Below are 23,193 nucleotides of genomic sequence, written 5' to 3' on the forward strand. Positions count from 1 at the left end.
CATTTCTGCTGGACCTCCAATGTGCTCTAGTGTCCTCAAAACATACAGAAGGCAATATTGCAAGTACAAGGTGAAAAAAGGGAATCAAACAAGCAAAGAAGTACACAAATGAAAAGTGAGTGTGGTAGATTTCATTGTTGGTCACAAGTATTCACTGCCTAGCATAAGATTATACTTCTCTGTTTCATTGACTGTCTGGTTTTGGGACACAGTATGTTTTTTGACAATGAAATGGGAACAGATATGAGTTTTGTCACTTTCAGGCAAAAAGTTCAGGAGGCTGCTACCTGGTAGTTTGCTATATGTATTCATTCTCAATAGAAATCATAATGTTCCAGAAAGATACTACCCTGCCATTTTGGCTTCTGAAATTAAAATAATGTTGAAGAGCTGAGCCAACTCATGAGGGACATTTAGTAATATAATTAAGATATAAACTTTTATTATTATAAGCCACATGGATTTCATTTGATTGTTTAGCAAAATAAAATTCATTTGATTCTGGAGTAATGAAGGATCATTTATCATTGTAGCAAAATTTAACTTATCCTGATTATTGCAGCAGGTTTGATAATCAGTCAGATAAATTCAAGTTTTGTCTCAGACAGATAGTTAATGTTGTGACTTTGGAATTTTGCTTATTCTCTTTCAACCTCAATTAATCTGCCTTCAATAAACGGGTAATAAATATCTATTTTATAAATATTCCTGTGAGAGAATTTGATGGTTTATCATACATCAAGGATCTATTAAATAAGACATCCTCATTAAATATTATTGTCTTTCATTTTATTTCCCAAGAATTCTCCTCAGGCATTTACTGAATCATCAGATCATAGGACACTTTGTTCTGAATATATAAGGGCATAATATATATGGGTGGAATATTCACAATGTTTAAATATTTTCTAGAAGACAGCAGAGATATTTGAAGAGACAGGCTCCTTTTAGTACCTCAACAATACAATGTTTTTTTTTTAAGAATTAGAGTGATCTTTATGAAGGTATTTCTTTTTCCCTTGACCAAAATATTAGAGGATTACTAAGGCAAAAAGACCCTGAGTACCACCAAATGAAAATGTGAAATAGAAATTCGGAAAATAACATATCTAGACTCAAGTTACTTCCATTTTTCCCACATAGTATTATTGATAGGATCCTAGAGCAATTATTGCATTTACAAGTGCATCCTCCTATAGTTATAGAAAACATTTGTGTAGATATATTTTATGAGATTAAGTGGTTGTGCAGAGGTAAGTTACAGGAGAGATATACAATGTGAACAGCTCCTCTGGAGAGTCGAGGTCTCTATAGACCTCTATTATATTGCATTCAGGTGCACTGTCCTATGACATATTCAAGCATAGAGTGTAGCATAAATAATTCTATGCCAATGATAGCTCTATCCTGTAACAAGAACAACAGTTTCTGCTTTCTATCACTCAGAATACTACTTTCTGGGGCTCTGAGTCAAGAGGTGAAATGTCAAAGTACCCTGCTGGAGAGATCACGCGAAGACACTCTGGAGCCACATGAGGAGTGAAAGACCCCTTTAAGCCTAGTATTCCTGTTTTTTCCACAAAGGCATAATGAAACCATTTTTGGAACTTAATCCTCCATCCACAGCTACTCCACAGCATGTAGATCTGAAACAGATAATCAACCAAACCTTTCCAGAACCCTTGGTCAACCAAATTGTAGATGGTACAAAATCGTATTTTAGGAACTAAGGTTTGGAATAGTTTTTCATATAGCAGTATATAACCAAAACATGCTAAAATATGTTTCTGAAGTATGAAATGATTAAAATTTGCTATCTTTTATATATATATATATATATATATACACTTTTACATTTGAACTGTTGCTGTGGTTTCTTCTAGAACTTTGATAGATATACCTACTACATTCTTATTATAACCCTCAAGTGCTTTTCCTCCATGAGGGTCTTTCAAGACATGTGAAAGCAGAAGCATTAAGTTTGACATAACTATTAGAATCATATATGCAACCATATTTAATTGTGCCAATAGAAGTAATTTAAAATTAAGTGAAAAGCACATATCAATATTCTGATTAGTTTTCTTTCATAGTCAAAATAATTCTTAATTAGATAATTATTAGAAGAGAATAAATTTTGAGATATTTATATAGTTTATTGCCAATATCTACAGATGTAAAAGGGAATAAAAGCGATTAGGACTCCATATGCCTTTTGAAATCTGTGAGCATCATTAAACTCATGTGAGGCCCTTTAAGTTATTTATTCATGATTACTTTCCTCAAAGTTAAAAACTCCTTTGAATTTTCCAAATATTCTGAACTCTAAGGTGTTTATCACACTAAAAATTTCAAATCTTAGGGCCGTTCCAGCCTGAGAACACAGACTTTATTATGAAGCAGTTTCTCATTTTAAAAAGAAAAGAATGGTGCACTGGGGCACATCCCTTCGCTTTAACTTCGGGAAATTGAAAACCATTCATTTAAGGCTTCCTCTTCTCCTTGAAATAAAGTTTCAATTGTTCAATCAGCTACAGTTTCTGAGATTTTGAAACATTCCAGTCCAATTCTACATTTCAAGTTTGAGTTTTCTAAAAAGCACCTCTTTTGTTTACATGCAATATAAATAAAAGAGTTTCACTCTAGATATCCATTTTGACATAAAGACAACAATACCAAGGGAATGTTAAAAACACTGGTTTCACACAGAGAATATAAATGCAACTTAACTCATCTAGACGTCCTGGTACAGTCAGCAGGCCTTGATTTGTGTGATCTATTAATAATTGTAATTTTATTTGAACATCAAATTATGCTAATTAAGGAATGAGATGTAGCCTAAAGAATTATCATTTTTTCTTTGAGCGTTCTTTTCCAAAGTTTCAAGACTTTTTATTCTGGTGTTATATGTTCTCATTAATTGCATATTGATAGCAGCACAGATATGACTTCAGCTTTGGCTAAACAATAGATTTTAAAATTTTCAGAATAATTGATTCGAATTTTTCTGATAATAGTCTAGGCATTTTCCTTCTGTTTTATGTTCTGTGAGACCCTTGGAAGGGTCAGCATCTAACATCTTTTTTTGGTGGGGAGCAGTACTGGGATTAAACCCCGGGATCCTTTGTCACTAAGCTATATCTCTAGTCCTCTTTATTTTTTATTTTGAGACACCGTCTCACTTAATTGATTAGGACCTCACTAAGTCACTGAGGCTGGCCTTTAACTTGTAATCCTCCTGCCTCAGCCTCCTGAGTTGCTGGGATTATAGGTGTGCACTCCCATACTCATATTATCATCACCTTTTTTCATGTCTCTCTCTTTTTTATTTTTTTTAATATGGCTTCTATATATGGCTGGAGGAAAAGTATGTTTTCCATAGCTGCTTTCTTTCTGTGATTGAGGAATGAATCCAGGGATGCTTTACCACTGAGCTACATCTACAGTCCTTTTCATTTAATTTTAATTTTAAATTTTGAGACAGGGTCTTGGTTACTTGCTGAGGGTGTTGCTAAGTTGTCTATACTGGCCTCTAACTTACAATCCTCTTGTTTCAGCCTCCCTAGTTACCAGTTTATAAGTGTGTGTCACCAAGCATGGCTGTTAGTCATAGCATACATGACTAAACACAGTGCAATGTTGCTATGTTGCATATGAATAAATCCAGGAGACCAGCATTAAACCAACCAAATGGAGGTAAAATTGTTAGTCTAATTCTCCTGTGGAATTTTTAGCACATGAAAATAAAAGAAACAAAGACAAAGGGGGTGGGCAGAGAGAGACAAAGATAGACAGAGTTAGATGAGGAAAGGTTAAGGAGGAAATGGAGAATGAAACAAGAAGAATGTAAAATAAATTAAGAAAAACAAGATGACAGAAGGGAAAAGGGAGAACAGGAGAAGAAACAAGAAAAATCACAAAAAAGGGTGAAGAAGAGAGGAGGATTAGAAGAGCTTATCCTTAGAGAAAGGAAAGGGGAGTCAGAAATTGTATCCTGAATAATCAAACTTCAAGTTACTCACTCCTTCAAAATACAGTTTCATCAAGTTTTGTTCAACTGTCATCCAAAGTTCTTTTGAATCATTTGAAAGCCCCACTTGGCCATAACCATGTACCTTGGTTATCAATCCTAACTGTCTTGATCCCACCCCCCAAATCTGAGCCTGGCAGAATTGAAGAAACCTGCATGATTGGCATAAAAGAGGGAAAAATTAGAGTCAAATTCAGAGTTATCCTCAGAATGTAGGATATGAATAATGTTCATAATTATTAAAGGGCTAATATGCTATAAACTTATCCTTATCCAAAGTTCTGTAATTTTTTAAAAGACTCTCATTTGCAGAATTTTGTCATTAATTACTTGAATTATTTTTAGAGGCATTTATATTTTTTCTTGGATTCTCTCAACACCATTTCTTACATTGTATGAATTTTGTTGTTGTTGTTGTTAAAGCACTACATACTTACTACATGTTTTGGTGTGTGTGTTTGTGTATGTGTATGAAGTGACTGCTATCATACAAATAATCCTCTGCCTGTGATGGGATTATATCTGAGAAACAAGTCAAAACTTGAAAATATTGTAATTAAAAAAACGTGTTTGATACACTGACCTGCCCAACATCACAGCGTACCAACGCAACAGATGGGGATATCAGTAGTTTAACCTCATGAACACAGAACTGGCTAGGATCTAAGACTTGCTGCCTCTGCCCATCATCAGGAGAGATTATTGTAAGGCAGATAGCTTACCTGGGAAAAATATCAAATTCAAAATATGAAGCACAATTTCCTCTCCATGCGTGTTGTTTTCACACCATATAAAGTAAAAAATTGAGCCATTGTAAATGAGGTGACATCTGTATTTTAAAGCAATAATGTTCAAATAGAGTTAGATTAAGCGTTTCTTTTTTAGATAAGTATTCTTTCCTCTTGATAGCTTAATATTAGGTAATCTTTAATAGTTATACCAAAACAAAACCGAAGGGCATACTACCTAAAGCAAAACATTTGCACAGCAAACAAAGACATATGAGACTATGACTGTGTGATTCATGCCCAAAGGGTAGCTAGTGCTTTGTAAACCATGCAGATCTTGCCACTTTCTACCTATAGCTTCGGTGTGAAGAGAAAACTTTTGGAAATTTATTTAATTGTGGATATTATGAGATGCTGGATGCATGAGTTCAGGACAGTAGAACAGGGCTCTTGAAGCTTTTAGATCTTAAGGGTGAATGTGGACCCTGTAACACACAATCTTCACAAGTCATATTGAAGCATAAATCAGTCTGATTCCAAAAGTTATAACTTGTAGAAACATGGGGAGGGAGTGATTTGGGTCCTGTTTTGAAATTAATCAGACCATGAAAGAATCTATTTAAAAGGGAAAAATTGCTAAAATTTAATTTAAAATTGGTAAACTGACCTAAAAGAATATATTGTCGCATTTCTTCTTAAGGAGTAGATTTTATTCCAATATTTACTGTCAAAGATATACCTGTGAAACTCATGAGGACAACCTTTTTACAATAGCAAGAAGATTTGAGGATTTTTTTTAAAAAAAACTGAGGATCCAGTGAAGGTAACTTTCCATTTTCTCTCAAGTGTAGCTATTGGATGGTTCCAAAATCTTCACTTCTGTGATGATTGAGAAAGTAGTTTTAGAGAAGATGACAATTGACCAAGTTAAGGGCTTCACACATGCACAAAGAGGAGATAATGAAAATGTTTGTGTAACTACTAATATAAAGAGATCTGAGGAGAAAATATATGAGGTAATATAGGGCAAAATTGAAGAGGGTAGCTATGGGGTCAGAGAGTGGTAAAAAAATGTAGTGAGCTGTAAGGAGGAATTTGTGATTGTAGAGACCAATGACACTGGTCAGTCTCAATTAGGACTGAAGTATCAAACTTTATGGAGAGGTAGCTGAATAGAATCCTGCAGGAGAGGGAACATCGAGAAGCAGATCTGGAGAGGTAAGCACTTAATGAGTTTAGATTTGGATGTATTGCAATTGATATTGTATGGGGTATTCAGAATCCAGGTCATTGGGGAATTTGAATATTTTCAGTCAAGGAGAGTATAAGTAGATTAACATGTTTAATAGCATTTGAAGAAATAAATTTTGTAAAAGCAAAAATAGTCTTGTTTTGGTTTCATGATCATTAGGGGGAGCCCCAACACCTTCAATGTTTTCTTAGTTTATACTCAGATGAGAAAACTTGCCACAGTTTCAGGGGAAACAAAATGTTATTTTGCTCACAAAGTTAAAATTTTATAAAAATTGGCTGCACATCAGAGTCTCAAATGTGCCTGCAGTGTTTGTGAGATACACTCAAAATGTGCCTTTTGAATTGCCAGTTGCACCTTTTTTTTTTTTTCCTGGAGTATGTAATAGGAACTAAATTTCTGGACAACACTACTAAGTGTCTTACATATCTCTTGAAATACCGAGGGATCTCTAAAGATAGAGATCAAACAGTAAAAAAAAAAAAATGTCTCCAATGTCACCATCTCTCTACCTCCTCCAGTTTGAAGAACTACCGCAGAATGAAAGAAGAGAACATCTGTGGATTTTTCTATTCTTTGGCCTAGAATTGCTTAGGTCTAAGAGCAACAGGAATGCTTCCTTATATTTCCTGATATGCAAATTAAAACTTTTCCCTGAATTCTATGTTTTGGCTACTAAATTTTCACAGGAGCATATGCTGTAGTGGTGCAAAACTTGAACCTTTCACTGGATGTTATCTGTAGGCGAAAAATATCAATTTTAACCTGGATGTCTGCCAATCCCTGATAATAGCATTGTGTATTCGGGAAAGGCATGAACTGTTGCATAGTGTCTTATACCTTTAATGAGCCCTTTGATATGCTGGTGATCAAACCTAATGAGTACGACCAAGGTCTTGGACAACAGCCAAAGAACTCATGCCAGAACCATGAATGGGAAGTCTGCTTGGCACAGTGATTCTACGCAGAGGGCAAGGAAACACATCCCAAAATTAGGGAGTGTCTATGCAGGTTTGCATACACAGGAGGGTTTGCTCAGATCCAAATTTTGCTTTTGTGATTATCTGTTACTAGGAAAAAAAAATGGAAATTCTGAGTAAAAATAATATAGATAAGACTGATTGGGGCTGGGGATGTGGCTCAAGCGGTAGTGCGCTCGCCTGGCATGCGTGCGGCCCAGGTTCGATCCTCGGCACCACATACAAAGATGTTGTGTCCGCCAATAACTAAAAAAATAAATATTAAAGTTCTCTCTCTCTCTCTCTCTCTCTCTCTCTCTCTCTCTCTCTCTCACCCTCTCTCTCTCTCTCTCTCTCACTCTCTCTTAAAAAAAAAAAGACTGATTAATCATCACAGAGAAAAAGAGCCAGGGGAGAAGTGATTTCCAGGATGGTTGCTCTGTTAGATGTAAGAAGTAGAGCCAGATTATGATTGCTGTTCCTATAATAGAGGGCAGTTCCTCTTTTCCTAGTCTTAGCATTAGATGTTAATAGATGTATTCATTTGCTAGGGCTACCATCACTAATGTCATAGACTTGGTGGCTTAAACCACAGAACTTTATTTCTTCACAAGAAGAAATTCATTTCTTCTAGAGGATGGAAGTCCAAAAACAGTGTATTGGCAGTTTTGCTGAGTCCTGAGGCTTCTCACATGTGGATGGCTGTCTCTGGCTGTGCCCTAAGTGGCCTTTCTTCACTGCATGGGCATCCCTGGATCTCCCTTGGTTTAAATGAACACCAGTCAGATTGGAGTGGGGCCTGCTCCTATGAAATATTCAAAAACCCTGTCTTTAAATGCAGTCGCAGTTTAGGGGGTAAGACTTCAGCACAGAAAATTTTTCACTGGGGGAAGAGAGGCACAATTCAGTTCATAACACTTGTCAAGATTGGGCAGGATGCAGCAGAGAGAAAGACAGTTTGTCTCCTTTCCAGTCTTGGAAGAAAAAGGTGGCAAAACTTCTTGACTCCAAAACATAAATACCCTGCATAAGTGGTTGTTTTTATTATGATCATTAAAGTATTTTCTCATTACACTGTTTACACTAAGTTTGAAAAAAGAATCATAGGAAGCCTATGAAATAAGATCATCTCTCCCCTTGAAATGTTTTTTTTTGTACAAATATTATTTGGATATAAAGACATGAAGAATGGGACATATAGAAAAGACAAGGGAAATTGATGAGATCTATCATCAATTTCTCAACATATCTTCTTCATAAAATAGAAATTTATCTGAAATTATATTTTAACTTAATTGCAGATATTTTGATTTGCAAATTATTTTAAATGACTATTTTTAGCCATAAACCTAATACACTTTTTATTGAATATATATGTTAATGAATTCTATGGATTTTATTCATTTACTAAGAAATTTATTGCTGTATTTTCTATTTGATCAAAAAGCAGTATAAAATATTAGGCCATAAGTTAGGAAGATTGGATTTAATTTACCTGATTCTAGAAGACTTTACACAAATTATTTCACACATTTAAATATGAATTTCAAAAAAATAAAAATAAAAAATAAATATGAATTTCATTGGCCAAATAGACTTAGCTGTGTAGAAATTTTGAAAGCATAATGCTTTACAAATACAATATTAGTATTGTAATAACTGTTTTATTTTTATAAGAACAGGTTCCATTTGCTTTACTGTACTTCCTTATCATCAGATTAAACAAAATGACTCTTTTTTATGTTCAGTCTCTATATATCGGCATTGCCAATATTTTTTTTATTGGTTTTTCACAACATTACAAAGCTCTTGACATATCATATTTCATACATTAGATTGAAGTGGGTTATGAACTCCCAATTTTACCCCAAATGCAGATAGGAAAGGTAGCAGAATACAACAATTACTAATAGGGCATTATATAAAATTGTGGATGTGTAACCGACGTGATTCTGCAATCGGCATTGCCAATATTAAAGTAAAAAATTCTGTCTGATTCAAATAATAAGTACTGCTGAGAAACTGTCATAGCATTAAAATTATTAGTACTTTCTAACATGGTTCATCTTAAAACTGCAGTTGAAAAATCTCAGTGGATACAGCATCCTTAAATACTAACATCTTTTGGAAAATATTCTGAGTGTTTCATTATATGGGAAGAAGACCAAAATACTATAGTTATACTGAAGAAAATTCTTTATGAAAAGTGTCTATATTATATAGGCATACTGTGATTATATTTTAATGAGCTCTATGGCAATTGCAAACTAGCATTTATTTCCTATGTAATTTCTTTCCACAGTAATATACCAGCCCTTGCCCCGATTCCTACCAAATAACCCAAACTTCAGTCCCCAAGCTAGATACCTCATGCCATTTCTCTTAGATCCCATTTCTCCTGTTCTTTCATTAGCTTTGCAAACTAGTGACGGTGTGAACAAAATTATCAGCATAGTGCCTGACATGCTGAATGCACAGAGCAAATGCAAGTTAGTTATCTTCCTTCTGAATAAAGCCATGCCTTCTAGTTATGTAAAGTTCTTGTCCAATTTCTGTGCTATAACTTTCTTCCATTGCTGCTATAAATTTTAATGTACTTACCAGATGCTGGGATTGTGCGTAGATGACAGAAATAAAACCCTTAACAGGAATCATCATGCTTAAAAACTGTAAGGGGAATTATCACTACATAGTTCCCTTATTTTGATTTTTAATTTTTTAAAATTCATTTCTTTCTTACATGACAATAGTGGAATGCATTACATTCATAATTATCCATTCACAGAACAATTTTTCATAACTGTATATAAAGTATGTTCACGCCAAATTATGCAATTATACATGAGCTCTCTCTTATTGATTTTTTTCTGCATTACAATTCTTATTTTAAAAATTATTCATTAAATGTTTGTCACACACCCAGTATTATTCCAGGCCATGGCTATATTACATTAAAAAGGAAGAAATGGTCTCTGCTCTCATGGGGTTTATAGTCTAGAAGGACCCAGCAAATATCAAACTGGTGAAATATATTTAATATGTGGGATAAAGGACATAAACAGGGCACTCTCTGATAAAGTGCAATCAACTGAAAACATGGCCACAATTCCTTCTGCTTCTGTACTGTTTGTAATGTTCTTGCAGCATCCTTCATTAAGTGCTGAAGTCTACTTCCTCTTGCCTTGATTCTGGGCTGCACTGTGATTTTCAGTGGCCAACAGATCACAGTGGAGTGTAGTAATGAAATGCTCAGAGCATGGACTTTAAGGTCTCTCTCTCTCTCCTCCCTTTTCACCATGTGAACAAGTTAACCTTGCCTTCAGATTGTGAGAAATGCATGGATCAGAGGTAAGTCTTCCTAACTGAAGTTTCCACAGAGAAGCCAATCCTCAGTGACACATAGTTGGGGGGAACTGAATACATGATTCAGCCCTGAACAGCAGAATTGCCTAAGTCCAACCAAAATTGTTGATTTAAAGAATAACGAGCTGTGAAATACTTATTGTTTCAAACTACCATTGGAGTGGCTCTGATGAAATGACCTAACTGATCAGGTTAAAAATAGGATACTTCAAGAAAGTCTTAAAAATGGATTTAAGCTCAGACCCAGAGAATGAGAGTCATTCCTATGAAGGGTGGTGGAAGGAGCATGCCAGCAGCAGGAACAGCTTGTGCAGAAGACTTTCAACTGACTTAGGTTGGTATGTGTTATGAACTCAGAGTATGATGAAATATTATGCAAATCATGGGATAGTATATGATTGCAGATATAAACATGGCCACATTACAAGACTTTGCAGATTATGAGCACTGTATGGCCTTTAGCCATATATACAGGGGATATTAATGAAAGCTTTTAGAAAGGGAGGTAATGAAATTTAATTCAAAGAAATTTAAAACAATCAGCTCACATTCTAAAAACTCCCTTTTTAATTTTTTATTAGTTGCTCAAAACATTACAATGATCTTGACATATCATATATCATACATTTGATTCAAATGGGGTATGAATTCTTATTTTTCCACGTGTACAGATTGCAGGATCACATTGGTTATACAGCCATGTTTATACATACTGCCTTACTAGTGTCTGTTGTATTCTGCTGCCTTTCCTATCCCCTTCCTATCCTCCATCCCCTCCCTTCCCCTCCCATCACCTCTCTCTACCCCATCTACTGTAACACATTTCTCTCTCTCTTTTTTTTCCTTCCCCCTCACACCATCTTATATGTAATTTTGTTTACCAATGAGGGTCTCCTTCCATCTTCTATGCAATTCCTTCTCTCTCCCTTTCCCTCCCACCTCTTATCCCTGTTTAATGGTAATCTTCTTCTCATGCTCTTCCTCTCTGCTCTGTTTTGAGTCACCCCCCCTTATATCAAAGAAGACAATCAACATTTGTTTTTTAGGGATTAGCTAACTTCACTTAGCATAATCTGCTCTAATACCATCCATTTCCATGCAAATGCCATGATTTTGTTATTTTTTAGTGCCAAGTAATATTCCGTTGTGTATAAATGCCACATTTTCTTTATACATTCATCTATTGAAGGGCATCTAGGTTGGTTCCACAGTCTAGCTATTGTGAATTGTGCTGCTATGAACATTGATGTAGCTGTATCCCTGTAGTATGCTCTTTTTAGGTCTTTTGGGAATAGTCTGAGAAGGGGAATAGCTGGGGTTGAATGGTAGTTCCATTCCCAGCTTTCCAAGGAATCTCCATACTGCTTTCCAAATTGGCCACACCAATTTGCAGTCCCACCAGCAATGTACAAGAGTACCCTTTTCCTCACATGCTCACCAGCACTTGTTATTGTTTGACTTCGTAATGGCTGCCATTCTTACTGGAGTGAGATGGTATCTTAGAGTGGTTTTAATTTACATTTCTCTGACTGCTAGAGATGTGGTGAGCATTTTTTTGTATATTTGTTGATTGATTGTATATCCTCCTCTGAGAAGTGTCTGTTCAGATCCTTGGCCCATTTGTTGATTGGGTTATTTGTTTTCTTATTGTTTAATTTTTTGATTAATTAGGGCTCTATCTGTGAAGGGTAAAAATTTGTTCCCAGTATGTAGGCTCCCTATTTACCTCTCTTATTGTTTCTCTTGCTGAGAAAAAACTTTTTAGTCTGAATATGTCCCATTTGTTGATTCTTGATTTTAACTCTTGTGCTATAGGTGTCCTATTAAGGAATTTGGAGCCCGATCCCATGAGATGGAGATTAGAGCCAACTTTTTCTTCTATTAGACGCAGAGTTTCTGGTTTGATTCCTAGCTCCTTGATCCATTTTGAGTTAACTTTTGTGCATGGTGAGAGAAAGGGATTCAATTTCATTTTGTTGCATATGGATTTCCAGTTCTCCCAGCACCATTTGTTGACTATGCTATCCTTTCTCCATTGTATGCTTTTAGAAACTTTGTCTAATTTAAGGTAGTTGTAATTTTGTGGATTGATCTCTGTGTCCTCTATTCTGTACCATTGGTCTACCTGCCTGTTTTGGGAGCAGTACCATGCTGTTTTTGTTACTATTGCTCTGTAGTATAGTTTAAAATCTGGTATCACTATACCGCCTGTTTCACTCTTCCTGCTTAGAATTGCTTTTACTATTCTGTGTCTTTTATTTTGCCAGATGAATTTTCTGATTGCTTTTTCTATTTCTGCAAGGAATGTCATTGGGATTTTGATTGACATTGCATTGAACCTGTAGAGAACTTTTGGTAATATCACCATTTTAATGATATTAGTTCTGCCTATCCATGAACAAGGTATATCTTTCCATCTTCTAAGGTCTTCTTCTATTTCTCTCTTTAGGGTTATGTAGTTCTTATTGTATAGGTCTTTCACCTCTTTTGTTAGGTTGATTCCCAAGTATTTTTTTTTTTTTTGAGGATATTGTGAATGAAGTGGTGTCCTCATTTCCGAGGATTTGTCACTGATATACAGGAATGCCTTTGATTTATTGGTATTGATTTTATATCCTGCCACTTTGTTGAATTCATTTACTGCCACTTTGTTGAATTTATTTAGCTCTAGAAGTTTCTTGGTAGAACCTTTTGGGTCTTCTAGGTATAGGATCATGTCACCTGCAAATAGTGCTAATTTAAGTTCTTCTTTTCCTATCTTTATGCCTTTAATTTCTTTCGTCTGTCTAATTGCTCTGGTCAGTGTTTCGAGAACTATGTTGAATAGAAATGGTGAGAGAGGGCATCCCTGTCTTGTTCCAGGTTTTAGAGGGAATGCCTTCAGTTTTTCTCCATTCAGAATGATGCGGCTTCTTGTAGATAGCTTTTACAATGTTGAGGTATGTTCCTGTTATCCCTAGTTTTTCTAGTGTTTTGAACATAAAGGGATGCTGTACTTTGTCAATTTTTTTCTGTGTCTATCGAGATGATCATATCTTTAAATCTACTGATGTGGTGAATAACATTTATTGATTTCCATATATTGAACTAGTCTTGCATCCCAGGAATGAACTCGCTCTCTGTCAGCATAGAGGAGCAGGTCATGAGAGTGCTACCTCCCCACCTGCTGCCATGTTGAATCCCATTTTTTAATTTAAAAGCTTTTCTTTTTGTTTTTTATACCATCAGCATAGGCATCTCTTGTATAGTTCCGTATTAATCTCTACCAGGATTTTGCCAAAATCATTTTTTCTGAAATATGAATTAAATTTTATTAACTCAACTTTTAAAAATTATTCACTAATGTCCCTCTTCCTTAGGGACAAAGGCCACATACTGTTAATTACCTACAAAACCTTATGTTAATCCTTGTTTTCTATGGTCCTCAGTAGTCCCATGTAGATTTCTTCTTTATTCATATGAATGATGCTACTTTTCTTTTGTTCAATAAGACCATAGTTATATAATCAAATGTTGCATAATAGTTATAGAGAAATAACATTGTACTTGCAGTTGCAACATGATAACATGTAGTTAAAGCGAAAAGGAAATTTAGAAATTAATTTTATTCAACTTTTGTATTTATAGAGAAAATCTAATTGACAAACATCAAAATCAGAAATAAGTAAAGCTATTGTGTCCTCTGGTATTGTGCGCTATCTACTAGGAAAATATAGAAACATTGTAGTATATACAAACCACATTATTAAGTGGATATTTTGATATTTGTTCTAAATTAAATGTGCAGTAATTTATGAGAATTTGTCATTGAAGAAATGATCAGTTAGAAACATCTTTATGAAAAATTCCAGTTATGCATAGAATATAGGTGTCCTAATTTTTAGTTGTAACTTTTGTTTTTTTCACTTCAATTTTATTTCAAATACTGATTTCAAGATGATTCCTATATTGTTCTTTTGAGCTCCATCACCTGTTCAATTGCATTTTAAAGAAGAGATCACAATGATGATGTAAAAAATAATAGTCAACATTGAATCCTTTTATTAAATTTGCTTTTCTGTGTACTCAGCTATTTCCTCCTTAAGGGAAGATACCATTTTCCATGACAGTATGCTAACTGATGCACAAATTTGCCTGTAATGTTGTTATTACTTAAAACAGATTCAAAATCTCCAATTTCTATTGAAACAGTAAAGATTTCCTGGTGGTTATCATGTGATTTTAATAATTACTAATAACTATTATTTGCATTAGAAAACCACAATACAATTGATGAGAGTCAATTGAAAAAAAAAGAATAGAAAATAAAACAAAAAGTATATGAGAATTTTTAAAGAAATTACAAAAAAAGAGATTACATGTTTTCATTGATTTTTAAAACTTCTTTGAAGATTTTACTTTTAATGAACAAGGAATCAAAGGAAAAATGGAAACTTATGTGAGAGATTGTTTGAGTCAGGTTTCTCGCCGCACTGACTAAAAGACCCGACCAGAACAATTGTAGAGAGGGAAGTTTATTTGGCGGCTCACAATTTCAGAGGTCTCAGTCCTCAGATAGCCAGCTCCATTTCTCAGGGCTCAAAGTGAGGCCTAACATCATGGCAGAAGAGTGTGGTGAAGGGACACAGCTCACAAGGTGATCAGAAAGCAGAGAACAAGACTCCACTTACCAGATATAAAATATATGCCCCCAAATCACCCCCTACCAAAGTCTTATTCCAGTCACAACCTGCCCACCTTCAGTTTCCACATAATTAATCCCATCAGGGGATTAATTTCCTGATGGGGTAATGGTTCTCATAATTCTTTTATTTCTCCTCTAAACCTTCTTGCATTCTCTCACACATGAGCTTTGGGGAACAGCTCATTCACATTCCAAACCATAAAGTACAGAAAGGATACCAGTGAAATGATAAAACAAAGAAATCATCCATTTCATTCTAACGTTGTTTTGTTTCTTTTCATTTTAAAATTAATCTGTGAATTCACAATAACAAACTAAGATTCATGAAGTGTGGAGAGGGAACAAAAAGTGGCTAAAATAATAAAACAAGAAAAATCTCTGTAGCATAGTCTGAACAACTATTTGACCATTAGCATGCTTATAAAGTCTGCATTAAAATCTCTTGTGCTGCCTTACCTTTCATTCACTTTTACTTAATTAAGAGTTTTCACAACCCGAATGAAAAGGATGTGATAGGTTGTGTCCACGGGTTAGGGAAATATGACTACCCATTTCCCTTCAGTTTTTGTTGAATGAATGATTTATATTCATATCTGTTTAATTCACTGAGGGCAATTATCAATCCCAATGTTGTATTCAAATGTATCACAATAGTGCAAAATATTTACTGGACAAAATTTCCCTTAGCAGCTTATTCATATATTTGTTATTATTTTTATATAGTATGGCTTTGTGAGAGCTTTTCTATTGTTACTTCAATGTTTCATGAAATGCTATACTCAGTCTCCCAAACTAGACAATTACCTTGTTGAAGAAGATGCTTATGATTGCTGGGGTTCCTAGTCTTCATAGTCCATAAATCTTATCATGAAGCATTAAGTCACTCACTTAATAAAATTCATTGCATTCTCATATAAAAGACTAAAAGAAGTTAAAAAAAATCTTTGTTCTTCTCAAAGGACCAAGCCTACAGAGCAAAATCAACAAATAATTTTGGGGGGGAGGTGGGTACTGAGAATTGAACTCAGGGGCACTCAACCACTGAGGATATCCCCAGCACTATTTTGCATTTTATTTAGAGACAGGAGCTCACTCAGTTGCTTAGTGCCTTGCTGTTGCTGATGCTGGCTTTGAACTCTCCATTTTTCTACCTCAGCCTCCTGAGCTGCTGGGATTACAGGCATGTGACACTGTGCCCAGCCAACAAATACTTAAAAAAAAATTGATTATACTTGCTGCTGTCAATCTTATTTTATAGAAGGGGAGAGATATACTACAAAAGGTAGAGTTTCCTAAAGTTTTGGTATAATTTCTTTTGACTCAAAATTCTTCAATTCTGCACAGAAATAGTTTAGTTATGCTTACATTTGTTAATGAATCTTTTTGTTCCTTAGAGTAAACAAAGTGCTGGTAAATGAAATAGATAGGAACTTGGACTTCCTGAATCCTGTCTCCCTTTGTATACCTTTGTAGGGCACATATTTAAAAATACATATTTAAAAAATAAGTGTATAAATTTTTGTACATACATGTACATAATCATATTTATATGTGTATATATATATAAGTACATATATATGCATATAAATTGTAATAAGTCCTATAAATAAGTAGAGTTCTACCCTCAATATTAATAGGAATGGATCAACTTCAGACAAAATGATCAAAGAAAAGGTGATATTCAAATTGTAACTTGAAACTCATTGACATCTATTTATATAATACACATTGTGATTTTAGTTGCCTATCTCACAGATAATTCTATTTTCTGTGTAATGAATGAATTAGTGAGAAGCAAAATTAGAAAAAGATGCTATGGTTTTAGAAGCCATCCTAGCTACACATTGACAAAGCCACAGTGACAACACCATGTATGATGTAAAAAGAAAATTAATTTATAGTAGTTTTAGATGGAGACCCAAGTTTTGCAGATCCAAAACATAAAAAAGTCATGAAATGATTCTTCTCTTTTGCTTCCCAGTATTTTTGAAAATTTTTTCAGTGCTAGTTTGTGAAAAATATAGGTATATTAAATAAAATTTACTAAATGACTCTTTTATTTTGTTTTTCTTTCCACACTAGAGACTGAAACCAGGGATGCTTTACCACCAAGCAATAATTTTATCCCTTTTATTTGTTTTTAACTTGGTATAGGGTCTCACTAAGTTGGAAAAGCTGTCCTAGAACTTGGAATCCTCCTACCTCAGATTCCTGCATTGCTGGGATTATAGGTGTGTGCCACCATGCCAGGTAAGATTTACTAAATTACTGCATTGTTAAAAGCAAAATGTGTAATAGCATGGTCTATAACATGTTAGAAAAATTTTCTAAACTATGTAATCAAAACCCAATAATTCTTGTAGTTGGACATTTCAGATCACATGAAACTGGCATGTGAATTCTAACACCAAGGTTGGTTAAAACTCTTTTTAAATGTAAACTCCAGCATTGAATCTCTTTTATTTCCTCTCATTTTATTTAAGTCTACTGCATCTTTGTGTTTCTAATAGCATATCAGAAATGCTTTTCTATTTCTAATTGTCTAATAAATACTATACCAAGATAATGCTGCCTCATCCAGAGAGAGCAACATTTCTTGCTGATCTTTTGAACTTGAAATTCTTCTGAAAGGCACGGGAAAAATGAGAGGACATTATATTTTTACCCAGGAGACCAAGATAGCTTCTTTTCTCAGGCTCAGTTTGAGGTCCTCTGAAAGTCTTTGTTCTCCAGTTGCATCTTTATTCAGCATTGGGTAACATGAAAAAAGATAATTCCTAAATCACAGTTGTTTGGGGGAAAATGGCATTAACAGTATCATCTTGGGTTACTAGAGTGTTTTCTCTCCTAAATATAGATGTCAAACCAAATAAGTTTAACACTTTTTATTATGTCATCCTAAAGATAACAGAATAAATGTCTTTATATATTTCTATTTAAAAACTATGGCAACCCAAGGAGGAAAAAAACAAGGGAATTACATATTTGTGAGAAAAGATCTCTCTCCAGATTCTAAATCTGAAAGAAATTTTTTCTCTCTAGTATAGTGAGAATAAATGGAACAAAGTATTTATGCCTGAAGTTCTCTCTGAGACGAAGGACTGATTTTAAATAAAGATTACCTTAATGCTAAAACATAACATGTGAAATTTCAATCTGAAGAAAGATTTAATGTTTTTCACAAAAGGTCACTTTTCATGTTCTCATTCTAGCAGTGATATTGTGTATTGTTGGAGTAGATCCACACAGCTTGTTTCATATTCTTTTCTTCTTTTAAAAAAATTAGGAAGCCAGCTTGCAATGTATTTTTTTAAATAAGAATTTGAGCACAATGGGAACAAAATCATCTATCAATATACTGTTGAACTAATCTCTTTATTGCAAAATCATCATTCACACTGGATGCATTTATTACTCTGATATAAAGATTGTCAGAGACATGAGTAGGTGATAAGTCATTCAGATTGCAGAACCGTCTGCTCATAAAATATAAAAGTAACTAAGATTTAAAAATACTTTATTTTGATAGGAATATAGCCTACAGATAATTTTGAATCTTGACAATGTTTGTTGCATGTATTATGTACTGAAGAGTTCAGTGGCAGAATTATTCTATTACTGTTGAAACAGCTTAGAGTATATAATATGTACTGCCAATGTTATCCAGCCTGTCTTAGGGGCATTTAGACAATAAAATATTCTTGATTAATTCACTCTCCATCCTACTCTGCTGATCACTATAAAATATTCATAATGGTGTCTTGAAGCATATATAAATTCACTTTATAAAATACAGCATCCCCATTTGCTAAATGCTATTTAAAGCCTTTGGTTGGATTTTTGTGATAATTTCAACTACCCAAGTGCAGATTTTTCCTAAAGCAGATTATTCTTTAAATTTTAATTTTTAAATTAAATATCTATCATAGAATTGCATTTTAATGATCTTTTAATGCAAAATGTATCCTATAGTAGGATTTTACACCATCAAGCCTTTAGCCAACACATAGAAATGATACTTTTTAATGGCAAATGAAAGATTAAGTTTGGTATCTATTGGAATTCATGAAGTTTCTCTTTATTTAAAATATGTGTTAAGGTTTCTCTAGATCACATAGAGTTATAATAATTATGCCTACCAAGCTAGTCACAGTGGGTTCATCCTTAGGGATAGTATGTTCATTGGCAGTTGACTACAGAAGTCTTGGAGAACTCTCCAAAATGTCTTCTGCTATATGAGGCTGTGAGTTTAGATAAAGTGAGAAAGGAAAACTGAATAAAATTCTTATTCATATTTGTGAAAACTTTTATGGAGACTTTAAAGAGGACAAAGTTTGATACTGGTAATCATTGGTAAAAAGCATAAAACCAGAAAATATTATCTTTAATCCAGAGGTGGTATGAATTGTGAAAAAAATGTAACTTTTTAATTATTTTCTTTATTGTTTATTTATTTTCCAATAAAATCTTCTGAATCTTGCAGGTACATCCATATAGTGAAGTGAATGTAAAAAACTACCAGTGTTTATTGAAATAAGCCATTAGGGTCACATAATCATTTTGCCTATTTATGTAAACCCCATTTTGACTATTTGATTAGCCTTTGATACTCTACTACAGGCAAATAATGATAATTGAATTCACTTTATAGTTAACATTTCCCATGATGTGTTAGACTTTGGGTGTGTGTGTGTGTGTGTGTGTGTACATGTATGCATTGTGTGTCCATGTCCGTTTCTACTGGTAAGCATATTTTTAAATCTAGCACTAAGTGCATTTATAAAAACAAGAGAAATCTATTTCATAGAAAACATGACATGATTTCATTCTTTATGGCTGAATGTGTATACTAGTCATTGTGGATAAATAACATACATTTGTTCATTTGTTAATAGGCACCTTGGATGATTCCACATCTTGGTTGTTATGAATAGTGCCAAGATGAACTTGGATATGCATATATCTCTTTTGTATGATGACTTCATTTCCTTTGGGTATATACCTAGGAGTTGTGTGACTGGATTGCATTGTAGTTAAGCTTTTAATTTACAAAAAGAAATTTAGATTGACAATTGGTATTCCCTTTTCCCTCTCATTACTGGATAAAAGAGATTATCATTTAATTTTTCTGATAAACTTTTTTACTAATATTATATGTTCCAGGTACCAAGAAGACATTGTCAAAGTGGTAAAAGTAAAATTTGTATTAATCGTAGCTGTGACAATCCAGATATTTAATTTTTCATTGGGCCACGGATATATACCCATGCTCATTACATTCTTCTCTTTCATATGTTATCTCCTTATGCAGTAATTCTCAGAGGAAATTATTTGTCTTCTTGAAATGACCCCATCTTTCACCTAATCTTTAAGAGTCACTGAAAGTTAATGTTTAAGTGTTTGAGATAAATGGAGTGTTTGATATAAACCTCCTATAGAGGACATTGCTTTGGAGACAGAATGAATCTAATGCCTTCTGTTAGCAAGAGAAGGATTTGTGAAGCTGAGTACACCCAAATATCAAAACTAGTTATGACACCGAAACACAGGTTACAAAAGGAAAAGAAATAAATTATACTTCATCAAAATTAAAATATGTATTAAAGAACACTACTAAAAAATGAGAAGATGATTACAAAATGTTAGAAAATGTATGCAAGTTGAAAATCTGATAAGGAAATGAATAGTCATAATATATAAAGGATCCTTACAACTCAACAACAAAAAATCAAACAATTCAAAATTAGGAAAAGATTTAATAGACTTTTAATGTGCTTTAAGATATGTGAGTGGCCAATGAATATATGAAAAGTTGTTCAATATCACTAGTAGAGAATGCAAATTAAACTCACAATGACACAATACCTTATACCCACTAAAATTAGTATTGTCAAAAAAGAAGGAAATTTTACAAATGATGGCAAGAATATAGGTAAATTGGAAATGGAATACATTTCTGGTAGCAATAAAATGGTGTGGAAAACATTATGGCTTTTCGTAAAACTTAGAATGAACCATATGACCCAGTAATTTCATTTCTAGGTCTATATGCAAAAGAATTGAAAGCAGGGACTCAAACAGATACTTGTACCAAAATGTTCATAACAGCATTATTTGCAATAGTTAAAAAGATAGGAACAATGAATGTTCATTGATAGATAAATTAATAAACAAAATATGACATATTCACACAATGGAATGATATTTAGCCTTAGAAATTAATGAAATTCTGATGTATGCTCCAGTGTGAATGAACCTTAAAACATTATGCTAGGTGAGGCAAAAGGACAGTACTATATGATTCCATTTATGAGAAGTACAAAGAAAATAGAAAATAATAGAAAATACAGATACATAATGAATAATAGCAGGAGCTGAAGAGAAGAGAAAATTGACTCTTATTATTTAAAGGATACAGAATTCCATTTGGTATAATGAGAGATAAAATAATTCTGAAAACGAACAGTGTTTATGAAAACAACATTGTGATTTGTAAAATAAATTAATTTTCTTAAAATAGCAAATTTTACATTATGCTTTATCCTCGTCATCTCAGGTTGCCATAACAAAATGCCTTAAGACTGCGTGGCTTAAATAAGACAGTTCTGGAGGCTGAGCAGTCCAAAATAAATGTGCCAGCAGACTTAATTCTTGGAGAATGCCCTTTCCCTACCTTGCACTCAGCCTCTTGTTGTAGTCTCATACTGTGCAGAGAGGAGGCTCTAGTGTTCCTTCTTGTCCTTACAAATGCACCAATCCCATTGTGGGATCTGCACCCTCATAACATCATCCAATTATTTCCTAAAGACCATGACTTCTAAAATCATCACACCGGGTACAAGACTTCAACTTGTTAACTGTAACATAAATACTTTACAACAATATAAAATTAAAATGCTTAGTAGATTTTGTACTATTTTACATTATAGTTTAAATACTTTTGTGAATGGAACAGCTAACTGCTTTAAAGCTTTAGCTATATATATTTTAACATTTTATTAAATCATCATATTAGGTTCCTTACTACTCCCTTTGATCACTCGTGTTTTGTACCTATTTATAACTTTGGATTTTTTTTTTCATTTTTATATTAAAATGCAGGGGCCAACTGAATCTGAAAGACAGAAATAAATGTCTCAAAAATGTTATGAATTCTATTCAGTTTTCAACTATTCTGTACAGTATTTTATTGTTTCTCGCTAACTATTGCTACAAAGTATGCTAGCAATGATTTTGCTATAAGATATATTTTGCACACCTTATTTTTGAAGGAAAATTGTCTAAACAAAGAAAGTATAACACTACATTTACAGTGTATTTGCCATGTTTTTCTATTAGTAGTTGACAAATTACATGAAGAAAATCAGAATTTTTTGTATATTAATAAGACAAGTATCTTCAGTAAACATGTCATCCCCATTAGCCAAAAGGGTGATTCAATTTAGAATACATTGAAATAAAAAAAAGAAACAAAGGTGGACCAATGGTGCTAGGTCTCATATTCCATAACTGATATGCCCTTTGAACTTGACTTAATATTTTTAACGTGTAAACCTTTTTTTTCTCATTGTTACAGAATGAGACCAGATGACCTTTGAATTTATTTGGCTGAATGAATATGACTCTGTACCAATAAAACTTTATTCACAAGGCAATTAGTAGCTTAGATTTGGTCAATGGGTTACAATTTGCCCACCTCTAATTTTAATGTAGTGAATATTTTTGAGTTCATTATAATATTACCATGGAATCTGTTCTGTTCACAGCCTCACTATGGTAGGGTAGGTTTCCAAGAGGCCCCAAAGAATATCTGGAAATGGCAAGAAAAACATAAAATGTATTGAAACATGCTTACAGGGAAGGTCCCTTGGTGAGAGATTGCTTAGACCTCTGTCCCTTATGCTGCTTCAACTAGTAATGTCTCCATCCATCACAATGTTACTCCAGGAAATGACATCTCCATCTCTCATGACACCTTGTCCAGTGATGATCAGGTGGGTAAGTGACACTGGTATTCTGTACAGTGCCCTCTATTCTGTACTAGTTACATTAGGGAGAGGAGTTTTACAAGCCAGGCTACAGAAGCAGCGACATCACTGTGCCTTGTGCCATTGCATGACCAGCTTTCAAAAAAGCTAAACATACATGCAAGAAGTCAGCTTTCTATAGATAACACA

Source organism: Ictidomys tridecemlineatus, chromosome 1 (assembly GCF_052094955.1).
Source record: "Ictidomys tridecemlineatus isolate mIctTri1 chromosome 1, mIctTri1.hap1, whole genome shotgun sequence".
Classification (NCBI taxonomy): domain Eukaryota; kingdom Metazoa; phylum Chordata; class Mammalia; order Rodentia; family Sciuridae; genus Ictidomys; species Ictidomys tridecemlineatus.